Source organism: Macrobrachium nipponense, chromosome 12 (assembly GCF_015104395.2).
Source record: "Macrobrachium nipponense isolate FS-2020 chromosome 12, ASM1510439v2, whole genome shotgun sequence".
NCBI classification, from domain to species: Eukaryota; Metazoa; Arthropoda; class Malacostraca; order Decapoda; family Palaemonidae; genus Macrobrachium; species Macrobrachium nipponense.
The window spans coordinates 7,746,390-7,761,389 of record NC_087205.1 but is presented as its reverse complement, the minus strand read 5'-3'; the positions used below and the strand labels follow the sequence as shown (position 1 = coordinate 7,761,389).

Below are 15,000 nucleotides of genomic sequence, written 5' to 3'. Positions count from 1 at the left end.
TTCAACGTAGTTTTTCTTTCAAAGTAATATTCTCTCTCTCTCCTCTCTCCTCCTCTCCTCTCTCTCTCTCTCTCTCTCTCTCTCTCTCTCTCTCTCTCTCTCTCGTAGTAGCCATCTTGCTTGGTGAGACGTTCCCGCGTGAAATCAGATTAATCAACAGATATCACAAGTTCAACATACGACTAGAATTTGAGAAATATCTAGAAGTGTTCGTGAACTATCGGTGATAAGATTAGTGTGAAAATAGTAGGATAAAGCGTCTTCTAAGTTAGTTTATCAAGTGTAATCTGTAAATCAGAACAAGATGGCAGTAAGTTCCAACTGCGGGAAGAGATGGCGTAATTTAGCGTGTTTAGCAGATTGCGCAAGACGATGAGGTAGCAGGAAGGGAACTGGCATTTGCTCATCTATGAAATCAGCAACAGTCATAACCAAAAAGATACAAAAGCATTCATAGATATATTAGAAGGATATAATCCTTCAAACTGGAACAAATCTAATGAAAACATCTTGAAAATAATTGAAGAAGTTCCAAATAAAATCAAGTGGTCAAGAGACTCATAAAGGAAAATATACATAAACCAACATATTCCGAGAAAATGAATAAGGTGAATCTTGTGAATATCCTAATTGACGCATTAGGAAAAAGAATGCCAAAAGCATGCAAACTGTGTAAGGTTTGGTATAGCATAGTCAATCCACAAAACCTAATCAGAAAATGTGCTGCATGCAACATTCCGACCCATCCACAGTGTGCTGAGGTAATACAAGATATGAGAAAGATACAAGAATTTTTTTGTTCAACATGTCTATCATGGATAGACAATGTTATTAAATCAAGATTGAATGTACAAATAGTTGAGGATGAAGAAGAAGAGGAGAGGAAGAAGAAGAAGAAGAAGAAGAAGAGGAAAAACGGAAGAGAAGTAAACAAAAATGAAATGACGAGAAAAAAAATAAGGAAAAACAAATGAACAAGATGAAAGTATGGATGCAGAGATACTCATTGATACTACATATGAGGCAATAAAGCAGCATACCTACGAAGAAATAAATTACGATTATGGCAACAGAAAAGCAAATCCCGAAGAGGCTCTACCCAGATCTACACAATGACGGGAAAGAGGAAAAAATAGACAAGAAAGACAAAATCTGCAACCTTTTGAAAAGAGGGAATTGCAGATTTGGAGAAAGATGTTACTACAAAAACATCCTAAGGTATGTCACAACTATGAAATATATGGTAAATGTGCATACCTAGATGGATATGGGGATGATTGCAGAGATCTGCATCCAAAAATATGCAAAAACCTAAAAGAAAGGGAAAAAGGATGTAAGTTCGACAAAAATGCAAATATATTGCACCCTGTTAATCCATGATTCATAATCAAATAAATAACCAACCAAGTAATAAATCCAAAATAAGAAAGAAACAAATAAAGAGAGAAATCAAGAATATCAGGTAAAAGAGAAAGCAAACCACCAAAATGGAAGCTATGCAGAGAGATGTCAGCAAAAAATTTTCAATGCATCAGCTCCCAAAATTCTACTCAAGGGATAATAACTGTATTTATTATGCAAGATGGATATTGCAGAAACGGAGAAAAATTGCAGATTCAGACACAAAATGAATAATTATGATGAAGGAAGATCAAATATTATGGAAAAGTTGGATTTTTTTAATGTCAGAATTTCTGGAAATGAAAAAAAGAACAACATACCAGACGGGAAAGAGACTAGGGAAAATCCTTATTACTACCAATATTCGAATGAGAAAACACGCAAACCATCATAGTGCTGAATGCGCAGGGTTTAGTTAACGAGTAACTCAAAAAGAAAATAGAGTACTTAGAAGAACTAACCCAAATTGAAAAGAAAATACATATAATGAACTATAGTGAAACCTGGTATTCCCCAAGAGACTGGGAATGATGATCAAATAAAAGGGTTCCAAACTTATAGATCAGATAGAAAAAATAGGAATCAAGGGGGAACCGCAATATATGGGAAGAACAAAAAACAAGGAAAATATATGAGAAATATAGTAACTCAGAATGTGAACTAATAGCGTAGAATTTGAATCTGAAAAATTAATGAACATAGTAATATATAGACCTCCTAATACTAAAGAGTTTGACTTATAATTGAAAAATTGGATGATATATGTAGAAATCACAAGGACTGGACTATTCTCCTATCTGGTGACTTCAACTTTCCTTTCGTAGAATGGAAAAGAACGAATAGGAGATTGTGGATGTACTTATACATATAAAAAAGAGAGTAATAGTAGTGCAGAAGATAAGAGGCAATTCGAAAAGCTATTAGATATGCTACTAGAATACAACATTCAACAAATAAATCACCTGCCAACAAGAAAGGAAAATACTTTAGACCTAGTATTTGTGAACGAGGTGAATTATGTTAAAGAAATAATAGTTTATAATGCGAGTATTTCAGACCATAATGTCATAGAATTAACAGTTCATTCCAAAGCAAGTGAAAACAGAGATAAGCAAGAAATGAAAAAAGGGGTGGAAGGATATGGAAAAATTGACAAACTTCTTTACAGTAAAAATATAAAAATGGTCAGAAATAAATGAAGAATTAAACAAAGATTGGGTAAACATTTTCGTAAGTGATGACATAAGGGTAAATACGGAGATATTATATAAAAATATTAGAGAAAATAGTGGATAAATATATACCGAAGAAGAAAGTAAACATCATTTCATGCATACCAAGAGACAGAAGAATCTTGTTCCAGAAAATCAGAAAGTGGAAAAAAGGTCTTGCAAAAGAAAAAAATGCATGGAAAGTTTATAGAACTAAAAAGTAAGATAGAAAATGCAGAAAAAAAGAGTTATACAATCAAAAGAAATGAAAAACGGGACTTGGAAGAAAAAACCTATTAAATATCAAGCAAAACCCAAACTATTATACTCATATGCGAAGAAGATGAATAAAAGAAGAATAGAAATAGGCCCTCTGAGAATTGAAGGGAGATTAACGAATGAAAAAAGGAAATTTAAATTTGCAACATACTGGCAGAACGATATAAGAGAGAATTCACCCCTAGAATAGATAATGAAGATAATGATATAGAAGTAAGGGACGAAAATAGTGAATATTTAGCTGACATAGATATTAATGAAGCTGATATTGTGCAGGCTATTAATGAAATTAAAACAAATGGAGCTGCTGCAGGGCCTGATGGAATCCTGCTATTTTGTTAAAGAAAGTAGTCCATTCTATCGCAAAGCCACTTGCAATATTATTAAGACAAAGTGTAGATACAGGCAAGATATATGATGAGCACAAATTAGCGTATATTACCCCTACTTTCAAAGTGGATACAAGACTAGAGGCAAGTAATTATAGGCCTGTGAGTCTAACATCACATATATGAAAGTGTATGAAAGGGTAATGAAGAAAAATATTATGAAACATTTAATAAAAAATAATCTTGTTTAATATAGGGACAACACGGTTTCGTACCCGGAAAAAGTACACAAACCCAACTGTTAGTCCACCGTGAAAACATATTCAAAATATGAAAAGCGGAAATGAACAGATGTGGTTTATTTAGACTTTGCAAAAGCTTTTGATAAAGTAGACCATAATATATGAGAACGAAGAAAATTAGAAAACACAATATCGTGGATAAAGTAGGAAGATGGTTAAAAGAATTTTTACACAACAGAAAAGACAGATAGTTATTGCAAATCTGATGAGAAATCGGATGAAACCAAGGTAATATCCGGTGTGCCGCAAAAGGTACGGTGTTAGCTGTCAATACTGTTTGTTATTATGAATTGAAGACCCAATAGGAAGAGTAATGTTAAGGATTCGGTTAGTGAGTAGTTTCGCTGATGACACAAGAATAAGTAGAGAAATTACTTGTGATGAAGATAGGAACGCTCTACAAAGAGACCTTAACAAAGTATATGATTGGGCAGAGGAAAATAGGATGGTATTTAACTCTGATAAATTTGAATCAATAAATTATGGAGACAGAGAAAGAAAGCTATATGCATATAAGGGACCTAATAATGAGACCATCACAAATAAGGAAGCAGTTAAAGACCTTGGTGTGATGATGAATATGGAACATGTTATTGCAATGATCAAATAGCAACTCTGTTGGCAAAATGTAAAGCAAAATGGGAATGTTGTTACGGCACTTCAAAACAAGAAAAGCTGAACACATGATTATGCTTTATAAAACATATGTTCGTAGTCCACTTGAATATTGCAATATGATATGGTACCCACACTATCAAAAGGATATTGCACAAATAGAGAGTGTACAAAGGTCCTTTACAGCTTGAATAGAAGAAGTTAAGGACCTTGACTACTTGGGAAAGACTACAATTCTTAAAATTATATAGTCTGGAAAGGAGAAGAGAACGCTACATGATAATTCAGGCATGGAAACAGATAGAAGGAATAACAGAAAATATCATGGAACTAAAAATATCAGAAAGAGCAAGCAGAGGTAGATTAATAGTGCCCAAAAAAATACCAGGAAATAAGGAAGCACACGGACATTAATCCACTACGCACCAGCATCGATAATGCAGCGTCTATTCAATGCGTTGCCAGCTCATCTGAGGAATATATCAGGAGTGAGCGTAGATGTGTTTAAGAATAAGCTCGACAAATATCTAAACTGCATCCCAGACCATCCAAGATTGGAAGATGCAAAATATACCGGAAGATGTACTAGCAACTCTCTGGTTAGAACATTAGAGGGGTGCCTCACACTGAGGGAACCTGGGGCAACCCGAACAAGAACTGTAAGGTCTGTAAGGTCTTCTCTCTCTCTCGGTCTTCTCTCTCTCTCTCTCTCTCTCTCCACGGAGACGTGACTATTCCGTATTGAGCAGATGAATAACGTCTGATCTTATTATTAATGAACCGCGTATGTCTTTTCATGTTTCAGCAGACTTCATTACAGTTGGATGTCACTCAAGATTTTACGACGTGGCTTGATTTACTAAAATCGGTTAAAATGGGATCGGACCGAATTGCGGGGGAAAGAGGTGGTCAGATATTTTTTTCCCCCATCACTGCAATGGTTGGCCTTTGGCGAATTGCCTTCTCTGCAGTGTTCTTATCATTTCTCATTATATTTCACAGGCAGTCGATTATTTTCGATGTAGACGTCGGCATGGCGGAAACTCGATGGGCGAATCTAGCCCAGACCCTAAGAAATTAAAAAAAATGGAAATTTTAAATAGTGGTCGTAATGCCCGAATGAATGGACAGACTTAACTCTTGATCGTTAGATGTTACCGGGGTGGAAGAAAACGGAAGGTTGGAGAAATGTCCAAAGCTTGGCCAAAGTCTTTACGGGCTGCTCTATGAGCAAGAGCCCGTGCTGGCATAAGGCCAGCCCAATCGCAAACAGCAACAAGAGGGAGAGAAGGAGCGTATCGAGGTGCACTGTACGATGCCGTTTTAAATCTCGAACTAAAGCGCCGTGGTGTAAGATTACGGAAATCAGTCCCCAAACAGCGAAGAACCTTTAATCCACCTGTTTTAGATTCCTGTTTTGAGATCTCGGTCTTGATCAGAATGTCATAACAATTCCGAGCGAAAATAAGTCGCTTACGTATTCGTGATCCCTTTTATTAAATTTACATATATTGGAGGCGTGAAAACGAGTCAACAGCGGGTTCGAGAAGAAACGGGGGTGATTTTCAAGGAGATGTGGCCTCTTGGTTTCGGAAAACTCGACTTGCTTTGTTTCAGGCTTCTAGTGATGTGCGTTGGACGAGTCTGACGTTAAAGAGGCGAGGGAGTTAAGGAAAGAGGAAGAAGCAAGCTTTGATAACCAAGGAATTGGGGGTAATACCAGCTGAAGAAGAAATCTTATAAAAATCCCCGTCCGCAGAATTTTCCAAGAGTGAAAAAAAATAGTCCTGTGTGAATAAGGCAAGGGAGTGGAGGGAAATATGCTCTATGCTCCTCACATAGAAAAGAGCAAGAAGCAAGCTACAGTAGATTCACATCAACCGTGCATTTGATGTCTAGGCCAGTCCCTTACGACGCTCCCGATTGGCTGTTGATAAGCCAATCACACGGCTGGAGACTCTCAGTCTCTCTCGAGAGTTCACATGGGTAGGATCTATGTTCCAGCTCTCCTGAGGAATACTGAGGGAGAGGTGGAACAAAGATCCTACCCATGTGAACTCTCGAGAGAGGCTGAGAGTTTCCAGCCCTGTGATTGGCTTATCAACAGCCAATCAGGAACGTCATAAGGGACTGGCCTAGACATCAAATGCACGGGTGGTGTGAATCTACTATAGTTACTAACTAAGGAATTAGAGGTAATAACAGCTAAAAAAAAAAATGCCATAAAAGTCACCGTCCTTAGAATTTTCCCAGAGTGAAAAAGAGTTCGATGTTAAAGGGTGCAGGTAATACCAGCTTGAGAAAGAAAAATTCATTAAAAACATCATCCTTCGAAGTTTCCTGAAGCGCTAAGAATATTTCTGTCGAAAGTAAGTTTTATCACGGGAAGAAAAGCTATTTTCAGATTCCTGTGACTTTCGATGCATTAAATGTGTAATATGATGTCTTTTCTGCTTAGCTGCAGTTTTTGAATGATGGACAGATATTTTACAAGATATTTCGCACTACAAAGATGTTTTTCTCCCAGATTAAAGACGAATGTCATGAATTTGTTTAGTGTTATTATAAAAATAAGTTGAAGTCGCTTTACCTGAACGACATTTTTTTTCTTTCTTACTCAATTTTCTGTTAAACATTGTACACTCATAGTACGATTCATACTGGGGAGGAAATGTACTTAACAATTTCTACGTAATTACGGTACAGAGTGTTTATTAAGTTAAGAGGTAATGAAGTTTGCTTAATGAGAACAGTGAAATCATGGCGTTGTCTTGCTTTTATGTTTGCCTGTATTTTTCTTCTGTGGACATTTAAATAAGAGTAATTGGATGACGTCACGTTTGCAGATTTTTACTCTAGATGTCGCGAAGGAAATCGTGCTTATACAGGGATGGTGTGGTTTGAGGACCAAAGTATTGAACAGCGGCCCACGGTCGATCCAGCGAGGTATTAAATCTTTCGTTAGACTGGTATTTTCGTAGTAAATCGAGGGTCTTGCTAATCTGATTCATGTCCAGTAGGTAGTTCCATTTCCCAAATGAGGTAGTAGTAATAGGTTTTCATTGTAAACACATATATATGTATATGTATGTGTGCTTGCATTCATGTAGTTTTTATAGGAGAGGATGGTCCGAAAGTCTTGTTACCCATACCAAAAAGTACCAACAATAGAAGTACAAGTATTGCAATAATATAAATTACATATCCTGAATTCATTTTATTCACTGTAAGAACAATAGAACGAAATAAGAACGCTGAAACAATAGAAGAACAATTAATATAGTAATAGAGAAGATGTGTTGGATTCGGTTTATTTGCATTCAGCCATCTGAAATAAAAGAATTAAACAACATTAGGACAAAAAAATCATGAAAATTAAAATAATATTTAGGGGTAACAAGAATAAGCTGAATCGAGGATATGTATTTTGTATTATTGCAATACTTGTTCCTCTATTTTTTGGTACTTTCTGGTAGGGGTACCAAGACTTTCAGACTACCCTGTACTGTATATACAATTATTTGTTTTAATTGTAAATGTTTCGATTGTATGATTACGTACCGTAATATATAAAAAAATTGTGCATTGGTGTAGGTTTTTATTGTGTACGTATAATGCGCTTAATGTGACATATGTCTATCACTGCAATTCCATATTCTCTTTGAGACCGATGAACGATGTATATAATTGTATATACAGGGTGGTCCGAAAGCATTGTTACCCCTACCAGAAAGTACCAACAATAGAGGTACGAGTATTGCAATAATACCAAATACATATCATGGATTCAGTTTATTCTTGTTACCCCTAAATATTATTTTAATTTTCACGATTTTTTGTCCTAATAATGTGTAATTCTTTTATTTCAGATGGCTGAAAGCAAATAAACTGAATCCAGCACATCTTCACTATTACTATATTAATTGTTCTTCTATTGTTTCGGTTCTTATTTCGTTCCATTGTTCTTACAGTGAATAAACTGAATCCAGGATATGTATTTTGTATTATTGCAATACTTTATATATTTAGAAACATCTGTGCGTGCATTTGCTTGCTCACGGTAACATTCAGACAATTATGCAGTCGGAAGCGCTCAGTCAGGCAAACTACCAATGCACTCCGACGCCCCGCACAAGCACGCACCTGCGCGCGCGAAATGCAATCTAATTCTCGGATTTTTTCGAAACGGCCCTACTTTTGCGACCTGATGGAATTACGTTCCGCGCAATCAGGTTATGAGCGTTTTTTTTTTTTTTTTTTTTTTTTTTTTTTTTTTTTTTTTTTAGCATAAATCAAGCGCAGCTTTTAAACGATCAAAGTTTGATTACGTGTAAAACAGCACCGATGGCCGAAGTGTTGTGTGGGAAAGCGAAGGAAATATTCGAATATTATTTCGCAAAACTGAGATTGGCGAACGTAATTACAACATGCCCCCAACCCCCCGAAATTCTTTTTCTGATTATTTTTTTTTTTTTACCTCATGTGTGTCCCGTTGCGGCTTGCATTTGGCGGATGAGGTTTCTTACAAGTTTTTTTCCCTTTTTTATTTATTTATTTTTTGCATGACTTTACATTATTCATGTATGACCTCAGCCCCTTTACCAAAAAAGTGTACTAGTATTGCGATATGATTGATTTCTCAAACACCCCCCCCCCACCCCCCTCTCCCCAACCCCACATATCCCAAATAACGCTATCTCTCTCTCTCTCTCTCTCTCTCCCTGGTCACCGGAACCCCTCAATAAGTGAAAGAGTAGAAATTGTCTGTGCATTTTGCAGCTAACTGCTATTTTAGTTGAATAATTTTTCCTTCTTTAGTTAATCAGAAATTTGATTAAGTAGTTGCATAGCAACCCAATGATAGGATTAAATGATTGATTGATTTGGTGTCGCGAATTTACATGACAGTGCGAAGGTCATCGACACCGCATGGGAACGAAATAAAGCTATTGTTCTCTCTCTCTCTCTCTCTCTGCTTCTTGACGTTTTATCTTATCTTTGCGATGAAATTCTTTGATGCCACAAGCGAGCAAATTCGTTTGGAATTTGCCTAAGCCTTTGTGCAATGGAGGATTATATATCGCAAATTATGCATGACACTCGGAAATGCATGCGCAGGCGGAATGCAGTCGAAATGCATGACCTCTTCCGGTTTTACTTATATCTACACTGAAGAACACACATGTGTATACATATACACATATACGTATATATATATATATATATATATATATATATATATATATCATATATGTGTGTGTGTATATATATATATATATATATATATATATATATATATATATTTATATATATATATATATATATATATATATATATATATATATATATATATATATGTATAGTATAACAACAATAATAGACTAACAGATCCGTTACGTAGATTTGTGTTACAATATTCTGTCTGGAACGTAACACATTTTCACGCAGACAGACTAGTTACACTGTGCTGTTCTGTAGCTCCTGCGCTTATCTTAAGCCCCCTAGTGAACTGTGTAGGAAATATGTATGAAAATGTGTGAAAGAAGAGACAGGAAATAGAAACTAATTTCGCTAATGGGTCCTTTTCTCATATTGTCCGCTGGAACGTGATTGTTTGTGGATTTCTGTGAGTGATAATAATAATGATCATGATAATTGGGAAAATCTCTCTATCGCGAGTGTATATGTAATGTTCTAAGAGGTCCACAATAATAAAAAATGTTGCGAGTTCGTGTATAATTTAAAAACCCTTTACAAAGCTTTCGAAACCTTCCCTGGGTTCAAATTGGACTGAAAATGAGCCCAGGGAAGGGTTCGAAAGCTTCGTAAAGGGCTTTTAAATTATACACTAACTGGCAACATTTTTTTTTATTAATGTAGACCTCTTAGAACGACAACAATTATTATTATTATTATTATTATTATTATTATTATTATTATTATTATTATTATTATTATTATTATTATTATTATTCAGCAGACGCAGCAATCACTTTCAATACTACCACCCACATAGGAAAATAATAATAACAATAGTAATGATAATAATTATATAATTATAGAGAAAACTATTTAAAATGAATGGAGCAGACGCAGCAATCACTTTCAATACTACCTCTTTGAAGGAAGGTCTACCACCCACGAAGGATAATAATAATAATAATAATAATAATAATAATAATAATAATAATAATAATAATAATAATAATAATAATAATTTAAAAATGGACTGTGCCACCCAACCGAGTTCTCCATTTTTATGAAGAATGTCGAACTCAGGGTACACCTTATTTCGAGGAGCACCATGTGGTCCATCACGCCGAGGAGGAAGACATATTGATTAATCGTGTGCCGTACGTTGTCGCTGGCGACACTCACGACGTGTCTCCGCACCTGCCAGTGAGTTTCACCTGTCTTGGAGGTGGCTTCAGGACTGGATATTTCTCCAGATTTGACACATTCTTGATTTTGTTGTTTTTTTTTTATTTTTTTTTTATTTATTTATTTTTTTTTTTTGGGGGGGGGGGGGCGTTCACGATTGATTTCTCCCAATTGTACCCTTTCGTCATTTTCTTGGTCACATTTTGGGATAACTGCCATTTTTCAATTTTTTTTTTCGTTCGTGACTAATTTCTCCCAATTGTACCCTTTCGTGATTATCTTGGTCACAGTATAGGATAACTTCGTTTTTCATTTTTTTTCTTTCGTGACTAATTTCCCCCGATTTGACCTTGTCTTGATTTTCTTAGTCACTTTTTAGGATAACTGCCACTTTTCATTTTTTTTCTCTTTAGTGAATAATTTCTGTAGATTCGACCTTGTCTTGATTTTCTTTGTCAAATTATGGGATAACTTCGTTTTTCATTTTTTTGCTTCTCTTTTGTGACCAATTTCTCCCGATTTGACCTTGTCTTGATTTTCTTAGTCACGTTTTAGGATAAGTGCCATTTTTCATTTTTTTTTCATTCGTGAATAATTTCTCTAGATTCGACCTTGTCTTTATTTTCTTTGTCACATTTTGGGATAACTTCGTTTTTCATTTCTTTTCTCTTTCGTGACCGATTCCTCCCGATTTGTCCTTTCCTGATTTTCTTAGTCACATTTCGGGATAATTGCGTTTTTCATTTTTTTCCCCCGTTCATGACTGTGTCGTCAGGTGTGTTTGTGTGTGATTGCATAAGCATGTGTATGTATGCAGGACATATTTGCGCTCATATGTAGATCAGCAGTAAGTTCTTAGTCACATTTTTGGATTAACTGTAATTTCTTTTTTTGTTTTCGTTCGTGGTAGGCAATTGTGTTTTTGTGTATGCTTGCCCAAGCATATGGTGCATGTATGGCACCACATGTTTCCATTCATTTTGTGAACTAGTAATGAGTGAGTTTATGTAAAAGATTTGTACGTAATTGCGTTAGCATGATTACTAAAATACGCATGTATCTGGGTACACCGTATATACGCCCTAAATGTATTGTAAATACCAGTGGTAAACTCATTTGATTTTCCTGTACAGCAAGAAATGGAAAGATTTAACTTGAAAGATATATTAGTACATTCCCCTGCTTTCTTGATTATGTGTGAAAATTATGTCATTTATTTGATATACTTTTATATTTACGCTATTTAGATAACGCAACGAGTCCGAATTCACCATTGTTCTTAAGTAAGGATTTGGGTCTAGAATTTTGCATGAATTTACGCTTCTTGTCAATATACAGTACTTGTTCCTTCGTAATTATACGTGGTTTATATATACATGCATGGGAGTGCATTTGTGTTTGCCAGACTTTATGTTTATATAAAAAATGGTCGAAATTCACTGATGATTGTAAGCCTGAATTGCACGTGGTTTGACTTGTTTTTTTTTTTTTTTTTTTTTTTTTTAGGATAGTAATTAAATGAATTTCTCTCACAAAGAAATGAATTTCTTTCACAAAGATATGTTTGCATGGATGAGCGCATACGCTTTTAAATATAGTATGCATTTTTATATACATCCCATGGTTGTATGTTAATGCCCATGTATTGCCCGTGAGCCTGCAAGCTGTTTTACGTTGCCAGGTGTGGGTATGCATAATTTGGATACGTACCCTATCCTTGGTACTTTCCCGATATGTAAACTTTATACTTTGACGAGTCATTAATTACTCATGGTCATATTTCTGCATACTCGTATTTGATGATTTTTCTTAGGATTTAATTCTTAGCTTTTGCTCCTGCAGCAACTTCGTCTGTCGTTTCTTTCTTACTTTAAATCAAGCATTTTTAAAACTATTTTATTTTTTGCCCGTCATGTTTCATTGTATGTTATTTTTAGAATTCTTTTATTGCATTATTTTTTCAGGAATTTGAAGCGTTTTCGCTTTTCTAGTCGGAGAATTCTGTATTACATTTTATCACAGTTATGAGTTATTCTTATTTTTTTTTTTACTTTGACTAGATTACAAGTTATTTCTTACAGAATTTTGTTGTAGGTTACTCTGTCTGAAGAGTTCCTTACAGTCACAAGTTATTTCTTAATAATTCTGTTGTAGGTTACTGTCTGAAGAGTTCCTTACAGTCACAAGTTATTTCTTAATAATTCTGTTTGTAGGTTACTCTGTCTGAAATTTTATCTTTATAATTTTAACTATTGAGAAGTACGTGTGCTTTTAGAGACTCATGTTTGAGTTTTAAAATCACTTTGAAATGATACTATCAGAAAGTGAAGTTTGTCTGAAGTTTTAAGGCACTTCATGAGTGAGATCTCTTCTTTCTGTATTTCTCTTTACCTTCTGTTACTTCCTAATGGACACCATATTCTTTGGAAGCTTGAATTTCAAGTCAGTGGTCCCTGTGGACTTGTTCCATATGAATAGGGTTCATCTTCTGACTAATAATAGTAATAATAATAATGTTATCACTTGATAATTTCGAGAATTCAATCGTTATGAAAGTGACAGTTGATTATAGTAGTTTCAGTTATATGATTTTTCTTGTTCTCGTAAGTCAAATTCTCGGATGTCGTTTCCTATAACTTTGAGAAGTATTCCTTTGAATACTCTATGTCATTATGAGCGCTTTTAAGAACGCTCTTTCAAGATATCGTAGCAATGCATTTTGAAATGTAGCCAATCATTTTTTCATAAAGGCCATTCTGTTCCATTCGATAATTCAAATTTTTAGACCGAAGAGCGTTATATATATATATATATATATATATATATATATATATATATATATATATATATATATATATATATATATGTATGTATGTGTGTGTGTGTGTGTTCACACACAGATGCTGTTTTAAAGTTTGTCTTTGTGGTCAGTGATCTCGTTGAGTTTTATTTGTTCATAAAACTTTATTCTTTTGTTTTGGAAAAGTTGTGAATTTTATCCAATAATGCATTGAAACTTTTATTCTGTCACTAACGCGATATATACTTGATTTTGGCCTGAAAATATTGGTGTTAATGGTAAGTGATCAGATTTTTCATTTGATCACAGTGCCTATGATTTCATTATTTGAATGAAAATTTTATTGGTTGTCTGGAATTAATGTATTGAAAGTTTGATTTGTGTGTAAATACTGTTGGTTTGGGAACCACACGGTTAAAACTTGCGGGTGTTAAATGTATAAATACACATGATTTAGCAACATGAACCCAGTGAAGTGAGAACAACTTGACGCAAGTCGCTGGTGTCAAAAGATGAACCTCCAACGGCCCACAATTTCTCGTAGGAGGACGTTTCGAGTGTTCGAATACCGCGCCATGGGAATGAATGTGTTGGGTGGTGGAGGACGAAGAGGGGAGTTCCAGGGACCGGAAGGGGATCCAGGGATAGAGCCTTAACCGTGTAAGTTGGCATGATATGCTGGACCCTATCCGTAGAAAATGTGGCCAAAACGCAGACCACTCATTCATTCATTCGTCCTTTGATCGTCCATTTTTAGGCTCTTTTTGTCTAAGGGCAGAATGGCAATGCATTGTTTGATCGACGGCCGGAATGTATTCATTCTGGCCGAGATCAGCTGTGAATGAGATAAGAATATTGATCGAAAAGTTAAGCACGAGCGTGTGCCAAGCCTGGTGTTGTGCAAGGCTTGTGACGGCCGCCGCTAGATGCCACCACCAACCGATCAATCCGCCGCGTTCGAGTCCTCTCGCACGAAAGTATTCGCGAGATTTCTCGTAACCTTTTTCTAACCGGTGTTCTTAAATTCAGAAGTGCGTTTGTTTTATTTCGAATTAGTCGGTGGAAAGTTTTTGAAATAGTTCGGCCTCAGTCGTGCCGTGAATCGAAGAAAGTGGGATGTGTCGGGAGGGAAGCCGTGGGTCGGGACGGGACCCTTCGTCCACTTTCCATGCAAAGAGCTGATGTAGCTCTTCTCCTGGCCAGTCAGTGTTGTCGGCACGGCCAAACTCCCATGGTGTGTTGTGGTGAACGTAGCCTCAAATAATAATAAAAAAAAAAGGAGCTAGATAATAACCCCACTAGTGATTCTTGCTTTTTTCCCTAAGGTGTGTTTTTTTCTGTGTTTTTTGTCACTACTGGATAAAATCTCTGGCATCCGAAGACAACTGCCTGGATTTACCACTGTCTTTGGGAGAGGTGAGTTGTTCACGAGTGTTGCGTTTAACCCCCCTCTCTGCTGGAAGAAGTCCATTCCTGGATTCAGAAGGCGTTTTGGGGGGGCGGGAATGTGAATGCTGGCTCTGCCCCGTTCGGAAACAAGGCTGGAATGGGAAGTGTGTCGACTGATCCATTTTTATTTTTTCTAATTTTTTTTTCTTTCTTTCGCTGGCTTTAAGAGTGGAGGCTCCTGTCACTGCCTTCCAATTCCAGGCGTGACAGTTCTGGCATGGGAAAGGGAAGTG

General features: G+C 35.8%; 1 protein-coding gene across 12 annotated transcripts in view; it reads left to right on the top strand.

Annotated features, from left to right (window-relative positions):
• The window catches only part of LOC135224319 (uncharacterized), a 1,756,683-nt gene that overhangs the window by 47,075 nt on the left and 1,694,608 nt on the right, over positions 1-15,000 (top strand). Inside the window, exon 1 of one of the 12 annotated variants that reach the window (XM_064263188.1) lies at positions 14,511-14,734. The exons of the other annotated variants lie outside the window; for them this stretch is intronic. The gene's annotated coding sequence lies outside the window, so the exon portion shown is untranslated. Of the gene's footprint in view, positions 1-14,510; positions 14,735-15,000 lie in introns of those variants that run through there. 12 annotated transcript variants of the gene reach the window in all.